The sequence below is a fragment of the Equus caballus genome, chromosome 21 (assembly GCF_041296265.1).
Source record: "Equus caballus isolate H_3958 breed thoroughbred chromosome 21, TB-T2T, whole genome shotgun sequence".
In the NCBI taxonomy this organism is placed as follows: domain Eukaryota; kingdom Metazoa; phylum Chordata; class Mammalia; order Perissodactyla; family Equidae; genus Equus; species Equus caballus.
This window is the reverse complement of record NC_091704.1, coordinates 58,384,069-58,407,755: the sequence shown is the minus strand read 5'-3', so window position 1 is coordinate 58,407,755 and position 23,687 is coordinate 58,384,069. Positions and strand designations below refer to the sequence as shown.

Here is a 23,687-nt window from a genome sequence, read left to right as displayed (position 1 = left end):
AGTTAAACCCCATGTAAGGAGGCAGCAGCCCAGTGGCGGGCGCGGGGGAAGAAAGGATGGTGGTATGGGCTTCGTGAAAGGCGGGAGGGAAGCTGTGGCCTCCTTCTCTGGGAAACTCTGCTTTAATGTTCAGGAATTCTGGGAATTTTCTCAAGCTTCTGGGCTGCCCGGAGGAAGTAGTCTGACCTTTGTGTGGCTGGTCAATTTGGAGATGAGATTCCAGCCTAGTGACTCCCACTTGCAAAAGGCTCTGAATGTTTCTCTTCTGGTTTTTGTTTCTGTATTCCCTCTGCAGAAAAAGTATCATCTGGAGACCTTCATAAACATACGTTTTAATATTTTTTTAAGTCTGTAAAATACACGCAAATTAGAGCTGTGTAATGTCTTTAAAACTATTACCAACGTTATAAACTAATGTGATCTTAAAATGACATAAAATAAAAACTGTTGCCGTCATTTACTTTTCTGGTGGCAAACATTTAATATTGATCCTAATCTGCTGTGATATCCTGAATTTTTAGTATTCTAAAAATTAATTTGCCATTTGTCTTATAAGTGATTTTCAAAAACTGTACATTATACTATGTTTGAATATGTTACCAAATTTATCTGTATTTTTTGTCATTTGTTGTTTAAAAGAAACAACTTACTCCCCCAAACGATTTACAAAGTATAATAAAGTCAAGATTCTTGTGGCATTAAATACTGATACTTCATATTAAGCTTTATATTAATTACCCAAATGAATGTCTTTATATAATTGTCGTTTACAACATCCCAGAGCATATGAAGTGTGACTGACTTGTTTATCCCCAATTCTACCCATATTTTCAGACCTAGGTCAGCACTTAGCAAGTGTTCAATAAGTCATGGTTTAGAGGATTAAAATAAGTCCGAGAGAAACTGCATTTAAATGTACATGTTTGTTACAGACTGAATGTTCATGGCCCCCACAAATTCATGACGTTGAAATCGTAATATAAAAAGTGGGGCCTTTGGGAGGTGATTAGGTTTTGAGTGTAGAACCCTCATGAATAGGATTAGTGCCCTTATAAAAGAGGCTCTGAGAGCTCCCTCGCCGCTTGGCATATGAGGGCACAGCGGGAACATGGTGATCTTTGAACCAGGAAGCAGGTTCTCACCAGATACCAAATCTGCCAGCGGCCTGATCCTGGACTTCCCAGACTCCAGAACTGTGAGAAATAAGTTTCTGTCCTTTATAAGTCACCTATAGCTGCCCGAATGGACTAAGCCATATTTTCATACACTTAAATGCTGTTGTCTTGTCCTTACTTTTCATCTCTTTATTGACAGCCTTAGAATTTATCCGCTGGAATTAAGAAAACATTTTAACATATTACATTTAATATTAATAATGTATAAAATGTTACAGTTATTAACAAATCCATGCCATGTCAGTACTAATACACTTCATTTGCATAGAGGTAGACAACATAAAAACTATTTTATTGTATGAAGCACCTTACTTAGAATTAGAATTCAGCCTCCTACAATGACCACCTATCCCCAAGGCTCAGTCTGTGTGCATAAGAGTTTGTTTTGGGTTCAAAGCAGAGATAAACAAGAATGTATTGAGTGGGGACCAGTCCATCACTTAGCAGTATACGGCCTTGCAGACATGATACATAACTCTGTCTAGAAGTTTGTTTTCTTCAATATGATTTAAAGAACACTGAGCCCCAGCTCATATGGCCTTGAAGAATCTCAGAAAACAAATTCACATTCTTTACTCTCAACTTGACCAACAACTGTAATTCTAAATTCCCATGAGGCATTGGGTTTGACTTTCTTGGACTCAACCACAGTCTGGATGTAGGTGGTTTATTTGATAAGTTTCCTGGCTAAAGTTTCAAGGAGACTGGCAATTATTCTCGAGGAAATGCTATCTCTTTAGCTTAAGAAAAGCTTTTCATACCCAAATTTCAGGGATCTGGTGGATCCAAAACATTAGAAGTGGAACTGTTTTCTGTCAGGTAGTCTCATCCTCTATAGATAGAAAAGAAAAACAATTTATTCGAGTCATAAGAGGAATCAAAGAGATTTCCTATTCCAAAACCCCTTCACTTTTTCAGATGAGGAAACAGAGGCCCAGAGAGGTTAATTGAAGTGATACCAAGTGCTTGCTCTGCAGTGGAGCGGGAATGGGACCCTTGGTTTAGTGAATGAAACACGATTCCTTAAACATTCTTGCCTGCTTATAAATTACACTTTAAGTCCTTGATTACGTGGAGACTCTGTGAGCTTGGCTGAGCGTTACTGTTCACAAGTGTATCTTTTTACTTAAGGATTAGAAAAAGTGTGCTGACTTAGCCCTGGTGAGCTTTGATCTTGCCCAAGGTCAATGTTGAAAACCTCTTTTGTGAAAGAGAAACAGGAAAATCCAGTATGAGACTTCACATACATATTTATTCTCCTGATAAGCTTCACATTTCCTAATACTGTAGCTTTCACTTCCCCTCTTAATGATTTGATTGTGTCTACCTCTCCATCATGACTTCAGTTTCTCTGAAATGGCATGAGTAATGGTCTAAGTCTAAATCTGCCTTACTCAGTCATTAGATATTTGACTGTAGTCTGTATTATCTAGTTGCTGTTTAACATATAATTCTTTGTTGGTTACTTTTTTTTCTGAGTTTCACACCAGCCCTAATTATAAGCTACTTAAAGGCAATGGGCTTAGCTTAGTGTCTTTGACATCATTAATTCTAAATAACATTCCTGAAGCTACTTGAAAACCAAAATTTTATGAGGTGAGTTACTTAAAAGTAATTGTGGCCAGATGTTATTTATTGTTTTGGCAAAGACGAATTTCCACATGTCAGAATTGCATGGAGCAAGGTGTTTGTACAGTTGCACAAGCTCATCTTTCCCAGGGATTTCTGTGTACAGATCAAACTTCACAAACATTTTTCTTTTTTAAATTTTATTGAGGTCACATGGGTTTATAACATTACATTAATTTCAGGTGTACATCATTATATTTTGGCTTCTGTATAGACTGCATGGTATTCACCACTAAAAGTCCATTACCATCCATCACCAAACACATGCGCCTCTTTCCTGTTTTGTCACCCCTACCCTGGTAACCACCAATCTGTTCCCCACATCTATATGTTTGTTTCTCTACAAACATTTAGTCATCCCTTTCTTGATTCCTTTCTTCCTAGAATTAATTATTTGAATTACTAGGTGATTGACTGTCTTCTAAAAAGGGCTGTTTTGGAAATTTCTAGCTATTCCCTGTTCTTCATAATGGACATGTATGTTCTCAAAAGAAACGACCATGATGTGTTGTGGCTGATGTTTTGTGGACGATGTTCTCCAAAATTCCTGTGTATTTACTTACGGATAGTGGACTGTAGCTGAGATGGGAAGCACTGCTCTGGGCTTGATTCCATCCCATCTATATGAAGACATTGCTTGGCCACTAATCCTATGCCCAGAGAATATTTTCACTTTGTGAATATGCCTTTAAGACAGAAAATTAAAAGGCTTAAAACCACCAAGCAATTTCAAGAGGTGGGTAAATTCTTTATTGTGCTTCTGTTGACATCTCTGTTCTCAAGGTTAATTACACATTTGGTTAATTGGTTTAATTAGTTAATTGGTTTGCTTAGCCTGCCTCCCTGGTGAGAATTACAAGACCCAGTGAACTGCCAATTCACGCATGGATATGCCCTTTCATGGTTTGTGGTCTATAACCAAGGCACACACACTGCTTACTTTAAAGAGTTTGTTTTGGGAGAATTTACTTCTTGTTCTCTGAAACAGGTTTTCTCATTCTATAGGACACAAGTAGGACAAATGCCAGTTTACAGCCAATTCCAGAAAAGTGTGCTTTTCTTCAGCAAGAGAGATGGGAATGGCAGGTCCTGGAAGCAGGAGATGTGGTTGCACAGAACGGCTGTTGGCCAGGAGCTGGTGCATATCAGCTCAAGGTTTGGAGGCGTCCTCCTTGCAGGGTGTGTAGCCTGTCCTCTCCCATCAGCAGAGAGGACCAGAAAAAGCAACGTGCTTCAGTGTATCAATTCCTAATGCTAACGTTTTCTGAATAACAAATAAAAATGAATTCTTTCTAGATTGCTGGTGGAATGAAAGGAAACAGAAAAATAGTTTTTAACCACAGATGGGTTTTATAGTTATAGACTGAGTCTCTAATCATTTCTAGTCCTTTCTATTTGCAATTTGCTTAAAATCATATTTTTCCCAGGATGACTTTCTAGATGTTGAACAAATTATTAGCATATCTCGTTTGGCATCCTGGGGATCAACGCTTGGAGAAGACAAGCTTCAGGATCCTTTTCTCTGATGAGTTACAGATAGAGCGGAGTAAGTTGAGGGCTAGTCTTGCCGCTCATATTCACTCACACGGTTCTGAAATGTCTGGGAAGAACATGGCTAGAGATTTTAAAGCTGGCTCTAGGTCCTTTTTACCAGGGAATGAAGCCTATTCATTTTAGGAATGATTTTTTTTTTTAAAGATTTTATTTTTTTCCTTCTTCTCCCCAAAGCCCCCCAGTACATAGTTGCATATTCTTCATTGTGGGTCCTTCTAGTTGTGGCATGTGGGACGCTGCCTCAGCGTGGTTTGATGAGCAGTGCCATGTCCGTTCCCAGGATTCAAACCAACCAAACACTGGCCAGCCTGCAGCGGAACGCGCAAACTTAACCACTCGGCCATGGGGCCAGCCCCCAGGAATGATGTTGTTTTGTCCTAACCATCTCTAATTGTTGGGTTTCTCATTTCAATCCACAGGATTCGCAAGTTTGTAACCTCCTTTATCAGATTTGCCTAAGAATCGTCTTTCCTTTCCTCATAATTAGAGTTTTTTGTAATCTTCAATCAAACTTTTCTTTGAACAAGCTTAATTCATCTCATTCCAGCTTTATTGACCAATGTGGTGAATTGAACTTTTTTCTTCCATAATATTACTTTATGCGCTTTAAAGGCAATTATAGCTCTTTTCATTTTCCTTCTTTCAATGGCCAAATATCCCTTTTAAAAATTATAATTATTTAAAAAATCATAGAAGTCATATAACAGTAGTTCTATTTGGGCTTTGTTTTTCCTTCTGAATCAGCCTTTATATTGCTCACAACAAATCATACTTCAAGTGACATTTTCTTTAGATTTGAGGTTTGAAAACCAAACATGAGGCCAGCATCCTATAACCAGTGCGGAAGTCTGTGGCAGAAGTTCTCATGCTTTCTGCCGTGTGTGGAACTCTTGTTCATACATCCCAATGTCAGAGGCCATTTCCTCCTTTTTTTTAGGGAGGCTTGGGGGAGAAAGGCGGGTGGTAACAGTGTCTCATTGATGACTCATGTTCCTGTGTCTGTGAGCATTGGGTGAGTGGCAGAACTCTCTGGAACAGTGTTCTCAGGGTGGGCAGCCTTACTTACTGCGGTCTGATTCCTTCTGCTTTTTTATCCCTTTCTGTTGAATTCTGGGTAGGTGTTCAAATAGCATCACAACCTTAGAGGAAACAGGAAATGAGATCAGAATTCAAGCAGAAAGACCAGAATAGGGGAGAAAAAGAAAAAAGAAAAAAAAACACAGCAAAACAGAGGCAAAGAGGGTGACTGAAGGCAGAGAAAGAAACGAGATGCATAGAAACAACATTGAGAAAAATGTGAAGCGCGTGGAATTGTATTTAAAAAGTTCTGTTATTCGTGCCTTTGCATTGATGGAAAGGAGATGGTTTGGTGGCCAACTCTAAAATGCTCTAGCTGTGGATTTATGGGCCCAGACATGTTCAGTGTGAAAGATGTTTCAATCATCTGCTGACTGTTCCTGGCATCTTGGCAAAGGGTAACTCAGTAAGTTCTGTGCCCGAGGGTGGGCTGTGTGGAGGAGGAAGGGGCGGGAGAAAAGGAGGAGAGAGGAGCCCCAGAGAAGGGTGAAGTGGTTCTGCAGGGATGCCAGCGGCCGGTGAGTCAGCAGGCCAGCTGCGGGTCTGAGTTGATCGGATGTTGAAGGAAAGTGCTCACAGGTGGCACGAGCAGGGCTAGGGGATGGCTGGCCTCCCTGGGGCCACAGGAAAGATGCAGTTATATGGCTCAGTTTCCTGTGGGCTGCCCTCTACTTAACGAAACAGCTAGGTGAGCAGGGATTCCATGAGAATTAGCCAATATTCCCACGCTGCCTTTTCACCCTGTGAAATTATTAACTGCAGGTGTAACTATCGCGGTTCCTTGTAAACTAATCAACTCTTCCGATGAGAAGATTTTTGTTTTCTTGCTCTTATCCAATATTAACATACACTGTTAGTGTCAACTGTAAACTAACATTAAATATTTGCCTTGGAGGCCAGTAAAGCCAGAGATAGGATCGAAACTTGGATCCCACATGCCCCTGGTTTCACCATCTGTGAAACTGTCAGGAGAAATGATGAAGGTGATATTAATCCAAACTGGCTTCCTGGCCACTTCTAGCACCTTCAGCTTCTCTTCTCTTATGAGCCCAGCATTCCGTTCGGTGCTGGAGATACTAAAACTACTGCTGCGACCACTCTGTCTTCTAGCGATGGAAATAATAACAGCCAACCCTCCCAGGTACTTACTATGCACCAAACACTGTTCTGTATACTGCCTCCTACATGCATATTCAGTCATTTAATCCTCCAAACAATGGGGAATGTTGTGTTATATTATTCACATTTTACAAATAGGAAACTGAGACACAGAAAGGTTACAATTGCCCCAGGTCCCACAATAGGAAGTAGCAGAACAGGGACATAAGGTTGGCGGAATAATGACCATCGAGATAGATTCACGCCCTGCCTTCAGAGAGCTGGTAGTCTAGTAAGGGAGATGGACCATTAAACACCCTATGGCAGTTGAGTGTGGTCAGTGCCAGAGCAAAGGAACATACAGCAGAGCCGACCCACTAAATACGGAGGTCAGGCGAGGCTGCCCAGAAAAAGTGTCCTAAGAGCTGTGTCTGATGGTCGGGGTTTGGAGGAAGCGCTGGGCAGAGTGCGGGGTAAACGGTCTGCTGAGAAAGGATGCTGTAAGTCCAAAGATGAAAAGAAGCTGACTATGCTTGGGATGTTACAAATGAGGCGTGTGGGGTGGTTTGAGGCAGGAGGCAGCAGCCATATTGGGGAAGACACTGTGAATCACATTAAAGACTGGACCTTATCTCCATAGCTAAGGGAGGTATCATAGGGTGTTGAGTGGGGAATTCACATTTGGTTGAATATGAGCAATTCACATTTGGTTGCTGTGGGAGAATTGGATGGAGTTTAGATTAGAGGCAGAGAGATCTGAGAAGAAACTCTGTAGAAATAGGGATGAGAAAAAAACAGTTCCTTGGACTAGGGCAATGGCCATGAGAATGGAAAGAAGATGGAATTGAAAGCTAATGAAGAGTTAGGGCTGATAAATGTAGTGGTTGGCTGGAAGTCAAGGATGCAGGCCTGGGTAACCGGGTTGATGGTGGTACATGTGCTGAGGGAAGGAAGCGGTCAGACCTTCTTGTTCCCTCCCACGGCAGCCCTCTCATGTCCTGTGTTGAACCTGGAAGGGTGGGCTTTAACTAATCAAGACAGAAGACTGATGAGCTTCCATAATAAATAGAGGAACCCTGGAAGACCTGTGTCGATGATCATGTTGGTGCCTTGCCCAGGCCATCTTTGTGTGGGGGCGCCATCCTCCAACTACATAAGCGCTCGAGTGGCTAGAGATTTACAGCTGTATAACCCTCTCCAGAAAAATGGTCTTGATTCACAGGAGCTGTTTTGTCTGGAGATGCCTGGGCAGATACTTGAAGATCTCTCCCCACCAGACACAAGCTGAGGGCTGGCCAGTGAACTAACAGATATGGTGGTGGAAAGACCCAGCATCCTTAATTCAAGGTGGGACAACTCTGTGGTTTGATTGATGGTTCCTCGACCAGCTCATCCAATGGACTAGCCTAAGACTAGACTTTACAGGAGATCACATCTTGTCTCCCCTCCTTCCTCTTCCTTGTCTTGCTTCTCTCACTTCCTGTTATCGACTAAATTGTGTTCCCTCAAGTTTTATATGCTGAAGACTCAACCCCAGGACCTTTAAAGAGGCAATTAAGTTAAAATGAGGCCTGTTAGAATGGGCCCTAATCCCATGTGACTGTTGTCCTTATAAGAAGAGGGCACACACAGAGGCACCAGGGGAGCCCACACACAGAGGGACAACTATGTGAAGAGGCAGCAAGACTAAGGCATCTGCGAGCCAAGGACAGGTTTCCTTAGGAGAAAACCAGCCCTGCCAACGCTTTGATCTTGGATTTCCAGCCTCCAGAATTGTGAGAAAATCAGTTTCTGTTGAGTGAGCCACCCACTCTGTGGCATTTTGTCATGGCAGCTCTAGCAAACTAAAATGCTCCCTTGCATGTTTTTCCTGAAGGGGACTCCCTCAGTAAACCACAAGCACCGGGATCCCGGTCTTAGGCTCTGCTTCTGGGGAACGTGACCAGGACACCGGAGCACTGAGGGAAAAATGTTTGGATTGTGTGCCAAATGTGTCAGACCTTTGTTGGTTATTTTATTAACTTGTTAGTGGAAAGTTAACACCCGGGAAACAGAAAGGCCAACTAGAGGCTCCCGGGTCCGTCTAGTCTGGAGCTGGTCCAGGCTTTAGAGGAGGGAGTCCGCCCTGAGTTTCAACTGTGGCGAGGGCTCTCTTTTGCTCCACGGCTCAGCTTTCCATGTCTTAAGAAAATCTAAGTTAAAATAAGTTCTAATGTACACATAAATTAATTTGTTTCTGGTTAAAATCAGTAAGAAATGATTGAAACCAATTTCAGTCTATTAAAGCATAAACATCTTTTTAAAATTTCTTCCTGCCAAATGCATTCCACTCAGTTGAGCCCTATGGCTGTGCATGCAGGAAAGCAGCGGAGAGACAAAGCAGGTTAGAAAACCCAGATCAAGTTCTGATTCACCAGGTGAGGCATTTTAGGCCCTTTACTGTGCTCAGCTTCAGGGTTTTTTGCTTTTTTTTTTTTTTTTTTAACAAAACGTAACAGAAAAAAGGAGTCCAAGACCTCTCTGAGTCCCTCCTCCCTCAAACTTTCTACATACTCTGACAATTAAACCGGGACATTCCAGACAAAGGCCTCGTGACAGATTCTCGGGTTGTCCAATCAGAGGAGCCTCCCCTCAGTGGTCTGCATGTGGTCACCACCCAGCCCAATGCACCAGCTTTCGTTCCCGAACTTCAACTCTCTTTACCTTTCTGTCCTCAATTCCCCCCGCTGGCTCTGCGTGTCAAACAAACCTCTCCAAACAGACCTGGAGTCTGGCTCAGCCACATTTATTGAAAACCCATTATGTCCTGTTTACTTATTCTGCAATCAGAGCTTGCACATTTCTGATACACGCTAATGGGAAAGTTTTGGCCGAAGAGGAGTCGATTGTTCTGGCTCTGTGCTGTCCCATGATATCAAACATTCATCTGTGGAACCCATCTGAAACCTTTTGTCCCCTGGTAGCTACAGTGGTTAAACTTGAGAGAGAGAAAAAGAGAGAGAGAGTGTGTGTGTTGGGGGGATGGGTAGTGTTGCTTTTATTAACTTGGGACACTTTAGGCCGCGTTTTCGAGGAGCTGTCAAATTCCCAAAAGTACGCCTTCTAGCTTGCGGTCTATTTTCTTAAGCCTCTGCTGACAGTGAACTGACTGAGAGCCCCGTGCGGTGCCTGGAACGTTGCAGGAAAGAAATGCCTTTCGCCTTTGTCCAGCAGAGCAGTTCCTTACACTCCTCCAAAACCTGCCCCGTGAGCCCCATTCTAAGCAGCTTCAGATGTGACTCGTGAAAACTTATCAAAATGTAGATGAGATGCGCTAATTTTTTTTATATGCACTATGACAATGGAGAAACAACTTCATTTTCAAAGCACAATGACAATGTAACTCCTAAAAATACACTCCTGGAGGATGAATTCTATGCCTCGTTGTTTTTTCTGTTGTCCCAGTATTGAACTGTGTGAGGCACATAGTAGGCCATCAATAAATAAAGTGATGAGTAATGAAACGTGGCCTTGAGGCTCAAACTCTGGTTCATACTTCCGCTGACAGAACAATATTAATCCTGCCTCTTGCAACCGGTAGTAGGTTAAGTGTGATAGAAAATCGTCCATTAACCCAGCATCATATGAGGCCGCCTGCCCTCTCCTCTATTATGCTAGTTCATTTCTTCGTAGCATCCACCGCCTTCACAAATAGTCCCACACATTCTGTTGTAGGCATTTAATATTTATTGCTCTAACCACAACGTGAGCCCCAGAGGACACAAACTGTGCATCTTTTTTTTTTTTTTTAAGATTTTATTTTTCCTTTTTCTCCCAAAGCCCCCCAGTACATAGTTGTATATTTTTAGTTGTGCGTCCTTCTAATTGTGGCGTGTGGGATGCTGCCTCAGCACGGCCTGATGAGTGGATTCGAACTGGCAAAACCCTGGGCCACTGAAGCACAGCGCCCAAACTTAACCACTCAGCCACGGGGCCGGCCCCTCTGTTCACCTTAATTGTAACTAATCCCACCACCTAGATAGTCTTGGGAACATATAGGTGGACAATAATCAATTTTTGTTGAATGAATAAATGTATAAACGAAGGACAAATGCAGAGGATGTAAAAGTATCACCTAATTAAATAAATATGAATTGAGGAAGTAATATGTGTACCGTATTGAAAGACCCTTTCAAAGAACCAGATTCTGTTTTCAAGGAATTTGTAAGCTTCTTGGAAAGAAGAAACAGATTTTGACGTCCCCTCTGGCCTTCTTGATAGGACTTGCCATCTACCTCCTGGAGCCATAGTTGTTCCTCTGGCGTTGAAAATGGATTCACACAAAGGATTTCACGTGTATGAAGTTCTAGAACAGGGAACACTAATCCATGGCGACAGAAACCAGAACGGTGCTTGCTTTATTGGGTAAGAAGGAGGTGGAATTGACTGGAAAGGGGCACAAGAGAACTCACTGGGATGTTGAAAAGTTTTTGAAATTGATTTGGGTGGTTGTTTACATGTGTGTATGCAATTGTCAAACCCCAGTGAACCACAAAGACGGGCGCGTTTCACAGTCTTCAAATTATGCCTCAATTAATCAGTTAGTGGACAGTGCTTGAGATCAGCAGGATAAAGCTCGTTTCTATCCAAGCACACTTGCTGCATCTTCACTCGTCCCTGACCAGATCCCAGTGGCCCAGTGGACTCCCCTTTCCGGCACTGACATGAGGGAGAATAAGTTCTTGAAAACTGCTAAATCATCCTAGGTTGGTTTGAGTTACCAAAGTGGGCAGAATAAATGTTATTTCTCCAAAAAAGTGGTAAGTTTGCACCTTGCCTGAGGCTAAGGACCTTAATCTTTCGGGAAACTGAGGCCCAGATAAATCAAGTGATTTTTCCTAAGGCCTTAGTAAGGCCATACAATCAACTGTAGCAGACCTGGGTTTAAAACTCAGACCAGTTCCCTCACCCCTTCCCGATATGGAAGCCCCGTTTTCTTTCCATTATAGTGTGTGGAGCAGGAAAGAATCTTTCCTTAGACCAACCTAGGTTCTGATCCCTGATCTATCATGTATCCGTGCCTCAGTTTCCACATCTATTAAATGGAGATATGGTATTTACCTGTGGTTGGGACTAAATGACGTAATGTCTATCAACACTCAGTGCTTAATAACTCTCAGCCCCACCTCCTTCCGACCCTGTTCATTACTAATTCTCCTGTCAGCCCCTTCTCCTTCCAACTCTTTCATTACTAATTCTCCATACTTCCTCCCTATACACAGCCGTTGATGTTGATTCATAATGTTATAATATAATGAATCAGCTCCTTAAATAAATATTTGCCTTCATGAGAATTAATAACCCTAGCTTTTGAAGTCGAGTTTAAAGTGTTCCCCAAGCCTCTTTTTCCCCATCCTAGCAAACTCTTGATCCAATAAGAAAACACATCTCACAAACATGACAAACCACAGCCTATTGCAAAGAAAGCAGGTATATTTCTTTTTAAAGAAAATAAGTGACAAGAGAAAAACACTTGAATTTCTAGCAGACTTTCTGTCATTGGCAAATCATTTTACTCTCCTGTGTCTACTTAAGGACCCATCGAAATAAAAATGGCTATTTCTCTTGCAAAGTTGAGAATCCTAGGAATAAATCATTATTACTTTCCCTATCTAAATACTTTTTCAGAAAATTTTGGGGTCCTGTATCAGAGTGCCACCTAGTCCCTTGGGTGACCTTGAGGACGTTCCAAAGCTGAGTCCCCTTTGGCCCCTTAATATAACAGACTCTCAGCTTGGAACGTCGGACAGGGAGGCATTTATCTTGCTCCCTCGTCCCATCAGCAGCTCCTTCTCCTTCACTATGCACCAGTTCTGTCCCCACCCCAACGATTCCAACCTGGCAACAGCTCCTCAGAGGGTTGACCAGGCAACTAGAAGCACAAATGGCCAAAAAAAAAAAAAAAGATTTCATAGACTTTACGGAAGAAAAGCAAGCAGTCCAGAATAGAGTGATTGATACACTCCCTGCCCTCGCTTCCCACCATGCAAGACCTCGGCCTTGCCAAGAAGGACTCTGTCAGAAGACAAGGCCAGAGAAAGCCACAGGAGAGAGATTGTCCCCAGCATCCTCACAACTACAACTGTAGATGTGGCCCATCATGATCTAATGTTATGCATAAAGATGTGGCTTATACAGTGTTCAACGTTCCTGCAGCAGGAGCTTCAATGGCGTCCCACTTTGTATTTCGAGATGGCATCAATAGGCTCTAAGAAATGACACCCTGCACACAGGACCACACAAAACAAATACACTCATCAAACCCCCACGAAAGTCAGGCCAAGCGGAAAAACAAACTCTGACCTTTCTCACTTAAATGGGACTGAACTTGACTGGGAAACTCGAACGTTCCCTTGGTGATAGCAAACACCAAAACTCCACTCTTTCTGGGGCCATCTCTCCAACTGTGTACCTTTGGGGGGTGCCTAGTGGATTTATGCTAGTCATATGCTTATGCTTAAAAAAGAGCACATCCTCTAGATACTTGCTGAGGTTCTCAGATTGATCTTCAGCACAAATTATTCCTCGTAATCACATGAGAAGAGAATTTGGTGTAAGGGCTTTGATTTTCCAGGAAGACCCAATAATTGTTGGACTGTGCATAGCACAAACTGTCTTAGTTTTAAGTTAGTATTGAGACAAGCTTTAGAAATTATATAGCCAAGATAATTTTATGTATTTGCTTTATTTCACATATCAAAGAACTAGTATATGATAAGGTCCCAGAGCCCATGTGATGGAAGATGAGGGCCTCAAACCTGGAGCTCAAGATTCTCAAGTCTCCTGGTGCCTTCCTCTCTTCTTGGAGTTGGGAGACAGAGCAAGGCCAGAGAAAGAGAAGGTGCTAGTTGCTGCATCTTTCTCACAAAGAAGGTGAATATGCGGGCATGGACAGTTAATTCTATTTCTGTCCTACAAAAGATAGAAGTGGAGAATACTCACTGATCTGGCTCTCAACGTTATTTTCAAATTAAGAAAAACAAATAAAAGAATTCCATGGAAATCTCTTTCACTTGGGTTCACCAGAAACATTGGGACTGACAGCTAACAAAAAATAGGTACTCTTTGTGTCATTTTCATGTGCTTTGCAAAATTTTCATAGAATATAGAGAGTTCTGCAAAGTGAGCAATGAATCAATAAATAACGGCAACTTCCCGCTTAGTGGGCGCGGAGGGATTGTGGTTTAGCTCTACCAGCTGTTATCAATAGTCAGATAATAGAGGAACGGGACCTAAATTTTAGGAGTGGCATATGAGGAGTGAGGGCAATCCCGGGAGATTTGAGGGTGAACAAGGCAAATCCTGACAACAAGAATATGCTGCAAAGTCTACATGCCCATTAAGAGCTTGCTCTTCCAGTATTCTAGGAACCTGGGCTCTCAACTCTCTTTGTCTAAAACTTTGGGTTCCATCTCAGGAGGACTATGAGCCTTTCTTCCAAAACATTTACTCTACAACCAAATGGACTGAAATCTATAAACAGGATTTGGCATGGGCGTGGGGGGTATACTTAGGGAAATTCACTTCCTAGCATGACAGAATTATCTTAAATAATGAATAAGGAGCCATTGACTGTAGAGCCCCTATTGAACCAGAGCAGTATGCTGAGCTCTAGATGTTAATAATAAAACTAAGAGAAATAAAGACGGCACTTGGCCCTACTTCATTCACCAACTGGGAAGTGAAATCATGAACACGATTTATAAGTGGTTGGCTGCTTTCCATCAGGTGGAATGCCAAATTTAAAAATAAGAAACTGAGCTTTGAAGTATATATCACAGAGCTTCTTCAATAAATTCCACATTTTACAAAACTGTACACCCAGTTAAGCCTTGCTACGGGGAGCGGGGGCTCGGTTTTCAATTCTTTTTCCCTTGTAAGATATTTGTAAATTCCAGATTACAGACTACTCTGCTGGTTTTTACTACTGGCCGTGAAAGAAGCCCTCTTGTGGTCAGAAAGTGTACAGATCAAAAAAATGCAAACTTCATTACTTGTGCAAAGTTTCAGGGTTTAGTTTTAACTAAATTAACATTTTCAGCCTCAAATCCAGTTTCTACCAATGTTTTACCATTAGGAAAAGGACGACACAAATAAAAAGCAGTGTTTTAACATACACTCTGAAAGAATAGAGTGCGTAAAAACAAACAGATTACTTGTGAGTTGTGGCTTTAATGAAAGCAGGAAAGCAATCACATATATAGATTTCATAACTGCCCCTCCCTGCCACGACATGACTGTGGCTTTTTAAATTAGGTATTGCATCATCATGTGATGAGCACCTTACAACTTGGCTCATTAAGGCTGAAACACGCTCTGGATTTGGAAGATATTAAACCCCTGGAGCTGTAGCATGGCGGTCTGGGATCAGAATTGGTTTGGTTTGCACAAAACCAATCATTTCTCTCCTTGTGCCCCTGTGTTGATTGCTGGATTTGAGAAACAGATCTTTGGCACTTCTCTCCTTTTTCTCTGGGCTTCTAAGAAGCTGGTGCTTGGCTTTTCTTTTCCTTCTTTCTTTCTTTTTTTTTTGGTGAGGAAGATTGGACCTGAGCTGACATCTGTTGCCAATCTTCCTCCATCCTGCTTGTGGGACACCATCACAGCATGGCCCAATGAGTGGTACACATGTCTGCGACCAGGGTCCGAACCTGCAAACCCTGGGCCACGAAAGTGGAGCGTGTGAACCCAACCACTACGCTACCTGCCAGTCCTTTGTTCTTGGCTTTTCTGCTGGAGCTGCTATGGTTAAGGCTGGGTTTTGCCAAGCAGGTCTTGCTTTTATTAAAGACCTTTTTTTTGGATGTACTTTTTGTTAAATGAACAATTGTATTGTTTCTAATTTTGAGCTTTTACACTCCATAGTAATAATAGCCAATATTTTTTGAGCACTTGTCATGTGCCAGGAACTGTTCTAAGAACTTAGTGAATTAACTTGTTTATCTTTCATAATAATCCTGTGAGCAGGTACTATTATTGCTGCTACCCTGCAGAGAGGGAAACTAAGGTCCAAGAGGAGGAAGTACATTTCCCTCTCGGTGGCAGACCCAGGATTTGAACCCAGCAGTCTGAACACTTGCTCGCTATGCTCGTCTGTCCTATCAAGTCTGGTCTGTTTCAACTTCTAAATAGCTGTTCTATCTCTTCACCTCTTTCCATGCCCATTGCCGTTACTTGGTTCACCATTTTCTTGTCTAGACCATTTTCTTGGTCCTCTCCAACTCTTCCTCCAGAGTACAATCAGGAAAAATTTTATAATATGCAATGTATTTATGATTTCTTTAAGAAAAACCCAACAATGAAATAATTAAGGATTCATAGGAAGTTGCAAAAAAAAAAAAAAAATGTACAGAGAGATCCCATGTACTCCTTCCCCAATGGTTACATCTTACATAACCACAGGATGCTATCAAAACCAGGAAACTGACATTGCTACAGTCCACAGCACTTTCTTCCACTTTCACCAGCTTTATAAACATTCATTTGTGTCTGTGTAAAGTTCTATGCAATTTTATCGCATAGGTATATTTGTGTAACCACAAGCACAGTCAAGATACAGAATTGTGCCATTGCCACAAGACTTTCTCATGCTACCCCTTTGTACCCACATTCAACTTCTCCACCAACCCCTGCCCTGTGGCAACCGCTAATCTGTTCTCCATCTCTATAATTTTGTTATTTTGAAAATGTTGTGTAAATGGAATCATACCATATGCAACCTTTTGGAGATGGACTTTTTTCACTGAGCATATTTCCCTTGAGATCCCTCCAAATTGTAACCTGTCTCAAGAGTTCATTCTTTTTCATTGCTGAGTTGTATTCCATGCGGTGGCCATACCATAGTTTGTTTAACCATTCGCTCATTGAAAGACATTTGGGTTGTTTCCAGGTTTTGGCTATGAACATTCTTGTAGAGATTTTTGCTAAATTACAAAATGTTGATAAAAGAAATCAAGGAAAACCTAACAACCCTTTTTTAAGGGCAACCAATTCAATTTCTTCTGCTGAAATCACATTTGTTAATCTAATATTAGCCTCTTTTATGTCTCTTTGTGGGAACCTTCTCTTGACAGAAGTCCTACTTGGGCTCCAAGCTTAGATTCTTACTTTTCTACTATAGGGCAAGACAAAATATCATTTACTGGTGTGGTTTAAGTCTCCATATATGGAGCAATGGCATATAGCTTTCACCCTTGCCATCGTCCCCGTCCCTAAAGTGTAGTTTTAGAACCAATGGTTTTCTAAAAGCTAAGTATGTTCTCGACCAACATGGTGCAGTATGGTAGCTGCAACCCACATGTGGCTATGGAGCCTGCAGCGTTTCTTTTTTTTGGTGACAAAGATTGGCCCTGAGCTAACATCTGTTGCCAATCTTCCTCTTTTTGCTTGAGGAAAATTATCCCTGAGCTAACATCTGTGCTAATCTTCCTCCCTTTGTATATGGGACACTGCCACAGCATGGCCTGATGAGCAGTGTGTAGTTCCACACCTGGGATCTGAACCCACGAACCGGCCTGCTGAACCCAACCACCACACCACTGGGCCAGCCCCAAGCCTGCTGGATTCTTAATTGAGATATGCTGAAACTGTAAAATACATACCAAGTTTGAAGTCCTACGATGAAAGAAAGAATTTAAGATATGTTGTTAGTATATTTTATATTGCTTACATGTTGAAATATTACTTTGTATACATTAGATCAAATACTGCATATTATTAAAAATTAATTTCATTTACTTCTTTTTACTTTCTTTAATGTGACTAGTAGAAAATTTAAGCCACTAGTAGTGGCTTGTACGGTATGTCTGGTGGACGGTGATGCCCAGTGGGAAATGAAGGTCTGGGGCAGCTAAGTAAGCTGCCCTAAGCTAAGCTAAGTCACACTGTGAACACTTTATGTGATATTGCCTGTTTATGCCTGTGTTCATTCCAATGACTACTAGTTGGCTGTGTGTCAATGTCATGATTTTGTATTAGACCCTGAAGGCAGGAAGAGGTCCTTGTGCTTTTCTTGATGGGACAGGCAGGGGCTGTCCAAACACTTGCGGATAATGGGCTTCATTTCAGGATGCCACGATGCTTTCCTTTTGCGCCTCCCGGATGCCACTGCCATGAGGCAACCTTGCTTCATGTGTTCTACCTGATACAGATATGTTTAAACTGCCTTCTACCTTCCTCTTTTCTCCCATATCTTTTGTTAGTCCTTAAAGCAGGTACTAGAAGCTGTGTTTTTAAACCCATTTCAGAATTTGTATTGTGTCCTAAATATGTCTGGTTAATAATGGCTAACATTTATTCAACATTATGCTAAATACTGTACCATGAATGATATCATGTCGTTTTCATATCAACCCAATGAGGTACATACTAGCATGGTTCCATTTCAGAGATGAGGACACTGAGGTTAAATTGCCAAGTAAGCACAGACAGAAAGGGTGTACGCCAGAATTCTAGTCCTTGCTATTTGGTTCTTGAATTCCTGCTCTTGACCACCATTTTGTATTGCTCTTTCAGTGGGTCAATTGCTCTCAATAGAGGAATGAGTCCTCTATTCACATGAGAAATTTTATTCAAAGATCAGGTACTCATTTTCTAAAATATCTCCGTAAAATCCACAAAGCATAACCTTTTATAAACTGTGTAGTAATCACACAACACATACCATCTCGAAAGTCTTAGAATCTGTTTGGCATCTATGGACTTTCCTTTCACTCCATTCGAGGGTATTCTTTTCAGGGGAAGATGTCTGTGCCCAGAACAATAGTGATGGGTTTTGCTGTATGACTTCCAAGTTCTAAGGTTTCTTCTATCTTCTCTGTATTTACATGCTTATTTAAAGCGACTTGTTTGTGTGGAAGACTGGAGTCCGTGATCCACCATGGATGCAAAAGTCTTGGATATCCTGCTATACCCTGTGATGACTAAATATTAGAGCTGAAGGAGGTTGATTTTCTACTGGAGGGGTCAGCGAATGTTTTCTGTAAAGCCCCAGATTGTAAATATTTTAGACTTTGCAGGCCATATGGTCTTTGCCGCAACTGCTCAACTCTGCCATTGCAGAATGAAAGCAGCCATAAACAATATGTAAACGAATGGGCGTGGGTGTGTTCCAATAAAACTTTATTCACAAAAACAAGGGGCCATAGTTGGCTGACCCCTGTTTGAATGAAATGCTTTCCTTTTTTGATTGAGGAAGAAGTCCCGGATCAAGCAGCTCGCTCAACTTCAACTGCTGGTTTGTTGCAGAACAAGGTCTAGAAATCAGGTCTCCTGACTATCAGTGTTTTTTCCTACTGTTATACGTATTCCTATTTAATTTCCTTTGGCATCTCTTTTTAAAAATTAGGAAAATTTCAAACATTCAAAAAGAAGAATAATATAAAAATCAGCTGCATATAATCATTACCAAGCCTAAGAAAAAAATTGCAAATATGCTCAAAGCTTCCTGTGTCCCCTCCCCAATCTCTACCCGCTAGATAACCACGACCCTGACATTGACATGCCCTCGCTAGTTCTCCTCCTTTACAACATACTTGTGTCTCCCAAAACAATGTGTAATACAGTTTTGCATATGTTAAACTATGCAAATGGCAGCATACTGTATATATCCTTCCTCACTCTCCCGCAATGAAAAATAAACAATAATTTTAGAGGAAGCATTTTTTTGTGATAGCAAAAGGTTAGAAACTTAAATTACCATTAGCAAGAAAACAGATAAATAACATTTGGTAAACAATTAAATTTTTTTCTAAAATTCCTGATTAGAAAGGGATTGTTTTTTAGAAGAGAATTGGCAACACGACATGCATAGAACATTCTTTGAATCTAAGGCCACTTGCAAAGATGTGGGGCCAAACTTTCAGCTGAGTGACCTTGGGCAAGTTATGTGTCTTCTCTGGACGTCCATCTGTAACACTGGAATGAACAATAGTACCCTCCTCTTAGGGCTTTGGTTAAGGTATGTAACATGCCTACAACAGTCCCTGGAATACAATGCTAGCCCTTATTGCTTTTCATATCCATAATTTATTTTAAGTTTAAACTTTTAAGCTTCCATATTAGGAATGAAGATAATGAAATATACCGAACAAACCTGCAGACGCTAATTAGATAGAGTTGCTAATTCTCCAGACTAAGAGCCAGCGTAAATTTGAAAATGACCTTGATAAATTAGGAGTGTTGTTGAAGGGAATGTTTGCTGAGGAACACAAATTCAGTAAATAGGTGTGGCATAAAATGAAATCAGAAAGACCCCTGAGAACAAGATGGGCTCCGTGTGGCTAAGTGGGACCTGAAAACAAATGGAGTCAAGCGGCCATGACGTGACCGGGATGCAATCATGTACCCTGTTCTGGGAAAAACCACAGAATGTGCTCTTAAGCTTTTGACTCTGCCAAAGTTCCTGATTTTACAAAAAGTCCCTAACAGCTACCTGGAGCTAATCAATAAAACTGTGCCCTGTGCCAACCAATCAGAACTAAGCAGGCTTGCATCCCTCAGTTGCCTAAGTGGACCTGAGTGGGAACCTGGGCAGGAAACTTTTTTAAAAACGGCCCCCTTCTTAAGTTCTCCCAGAGTATACTCTTGGTTTGCTGGGAAGGCCACGTCTCCCAAGCTGTTTGAGCAATAAACCGTTCCTAACTAAATTCTTATATGCCAGAGATTTTTGTTGACTTAGGTCTGAAAAGAAATACCATTAATTACCATCCACAGATAGGCACTGAGAAGGGACTAGAGCGTGGATGGGAACCCAGGGGTCCAGCCGCTGGGTTGCAACGTAGGCCTCCCCATGCCTGAACGGGATCATCTCAGGCAAGTGCCTGAACATCTTCAAGCCGAGATCCCTCTCTGTTAAATGTGGATAATGACAGACCTCCTGCCAGGGCGGTTGTGAGCCGCTAGCACAGGTCAACGAAGTTAGATGCTGCAATTACTGTTGCTGTTGTCGAGATTATTACAAGGTACAAGTTTGGTGACAAAACAACCTGGGTGGAGTGGACTCAGTTTACTAAATGAACATTCCTCGGAAATGGAGTAGTTCTGTGGGAAAAAGCCAGCAAGATGCTGAAACGCCACAAGTCAAATGGGAGCGGGTGAAGAAATCTCTCCTGTGTGTTTTGTTTCTTAAGTGTTGTACCTTAGTCCAAACTTCGCTAGAAAACACATTTCTTTGGTTTGCTTGTTTCTGCTGTTAAAAACGGAGGTGAAGAAACCAAAGACACAAAAATGTTGTAAAGAGGGACAATTAGTTCTATGAGAAAAGCTTCAAGGGTTTGGGGTTGTTTGGTCAGGAGAAAAGCAGGTTGAGGGAAGCTTAATGACAATCTTTAGGTAAATGAAAGGTCTTAACGTGCGGAATGCGCGCCGGTTTTTCATCAGTTTTGTGGAGGACCAAATTAGTGGACACGGACTTAAATTAAAGAGCAGGGATTTCATATCCATAACAAGTTCACAAAAGTCACAGCGACCGACTGTTGCCGGGAGCTGCCAACAGAGAAAGGGAGTTGGCATCGAGAGGTCTGAAGCAAAGCAAAAAACCAAAGTATGTCATTAAGATGCTCTTTCTAAAATCTCTTCCAGGCCAATAGGTCTGTTCTTCTTTGGATCTCACTCCAGGCAAAGAATGTAAAAGCTAGTGTAAAAAGTCATATAATTTTGTTATTTTCAGCTCAAACAAACTGGTATTTTTTCTCACTGATAGCTAGGATGTTTATCAAGTCCATCTGTTTCTCCTGGCCTCTGTTCCTCTGGCTCCATTAGACATTCCTGTTAAAGCAGCCCCTGGATGTTTACATCTAACAGACTTCTCATCTCCTTACCTCTGGTCTGCCCTCCTGGGACGCATCCTCATGTCTCCACTCAAAACTACTCGTCCCCTTCCTCCATTCTCTAAATTCTGTAAGTTGCATGTATTTATTTCCTCTTTTATTTCTATTTCTAGGACTCAGAATCAAGTGATGTCTGGACAGCGTTCATGGTCATCTGCTGTCACATGCGGTTACATTTTGTAATCCAGATGTATCCATTTCTGAGAAGCATTTCTAAGGTGTATTTTCTATCTCTCAAAATGTACACATTCAGCCCTTTCATAAAAATATGATTAAAGTTCATTCTAAAATTATAACACTTATGAGTCCAGAATAGCACGATACGGTATGGTATATGCAAGGGTTTGGTAAACGACTGCCATCGTCAAATCTGGCCCTCCTCTTGTTTTTGTCCCTCTTGCTGGCTAAGAATGGCTGTTACATTTTTTAAATATTTGAAAAGACACTAAGTAGGAAGCAACACTTACAGCTGGCACCCTCAGTTCTCCTGTTCCTTAGAGCCATGAAACCACGTGGCAAAGGAGGAGAAGAAGCAGATGAAGAGGTGCAAGGAAGAAAATCCGGCCTCATTTCGGACAAATGAATATGTCCAGAATTGGAAATTCACATGCGGGAGAATTAAGTGATAATTCTCACAATGTGTTCACAATAAGTGCTCACAGTAAGTGTTCATTGAATTTAATAAAGTGCTTTCCCAGGACACACGTGCTCTGTGTGTGTGTCTGTGTGTGTGTTCATATTATAATGCAGGATTTGTAAACACATGATTTTTATAATACAGCTCAGAGAACTATACAGCGGGCCAGGAGCCAAGAGGCAAAGGTCACAATCTTTTCTCTCATTCCACACATTCGTACGTCACACAACAATCTATTTCTAGAACAACAGTTCTGCTGAGTTCAACAAATATTTCTTGGTTGCCCATTAGGTGCCAGGCACTGTGCTAGGTGCTGAGGATGCAACGAAGAGGGAAGCCTGGTCCCTAGCTTTGGGAGATTGTAGTGGGAATTTGTATCCTCTAGAGCTGTGGTTTTTGCTGTCAAAACTGTAGGCTTATGACCTAGCAATTCCCCTCCCAGGTGTATACTCTAAAGAACTGAAAACAGGTGTTCAAAGAAATACCTGTACGTGAATGTTCATAGCAGCACTATTCACAATAGCCAAAATGTGGAAACAACTTTGTCCATCAATGGATGGATGGTAAACAAAATGTGACATATACATACAATGGAATACTATGCAACCATGAAAAGGAATGAAGTTCTGATATAAGCTACAACATAGATGAACCTTGAAAACATTATGCTAAGTGAAAGAAAGAAGACCCAAAATGTCACATACTATATGATTCCATTTATATGAAATATCCAGAATAGGTAAATCCATAGCAACAGAAAGCAGATTGTTGGTTGCCAGGGGCTGAGGGGAAGAAAATGGAGAGTGACTGCTTAATGGGTATAGGGTTTTCTTTTGGGATGATCAAAATGTTTTGGAGATAGAGGTTATGGTTGCATAACATTGTGAATATGCTAAATGCCACTGAATTGTATTCTTTAAAATGGTTAGTTTTACGTTATGTGAATTTCACTTAAAAAAACCTCTGAAACTGTAGGCAGGTGGACTTGCAAATCCACCACAATCATAGTATTAGCCAATACTTTGTGCTTACCATGGGTTGTGAAACTCTTCAGTAGATTATCTTGTGGATCCTCAAATAACCTGGTAAAGGAGACATTAGAGTCAGCATCTTACAGTTGGGCAAACTGAAGTTTAGAACAATCAGGTGGTATGTACAAGGTCAGACAGCTTCTAAGAGTCACAAGTGAAGTTCATACTCAGGCAGCCCGAGTCTCAAGCTGGCACTTACAAGCCCCCTGTTCTGACTCCGTGTTTGGTATCTGTTGAACCTCTGTCATTTACTTTCCCCAATGCCTGTTTTCCCTACGTATCCTGCTTTCTACTTCTTAACATGCCAGCTGAGTCTGAAGGTCAAATGACTTAGGAAGCATGACCTATTTCACCTACTGATTCAAGCTTCCTGCCCACTGGTAACATGGCAGAGGATCTGAGCAGCAGCTGTGGCTTTCCAGACCACCTCTGCTCTTGTTTCTTTCTAGATGAACTCTCTGTGTTCCCATCAAATGCTAGCACCTCCACATGGGCACAAGAGCCCACCTGTGCTCAGCTGTCAAGGACATGCATCAATGATTCTTCCTTTTCTCTTCTACTTGCCAATTTTTCTCTCTTCCTACTGACTTCTACCAGTATATTGAGACTCCATCCACCC

The 23,687-nt window shown here is 41.6% G+C and overlaps 1 long non-coding RNA gene across 1 annotated transcript; it reads right to left on the bottom strand.

Moving 5' to 3' along the window:
• Positions 1 to 1,281: 1,281 nt before the first annotated feature.
• Positions 1,282 to 23,183, bottom strand: LOC138919854 (uncharacterized). The gene is made up of 2 exons (XR_011430404.1): positions 23,070 to 23,183; positions 1,282 to 5,497 (listed from the first exon to the last, which is right to left on the bottom strand). It is a non-coding gene; the product is annotated as an uncharacterized lncRNA (long non-coding RNA).
• Between the last annotated feature and the right edge of the window lie 504 nt (positions 23,184 to 23,687).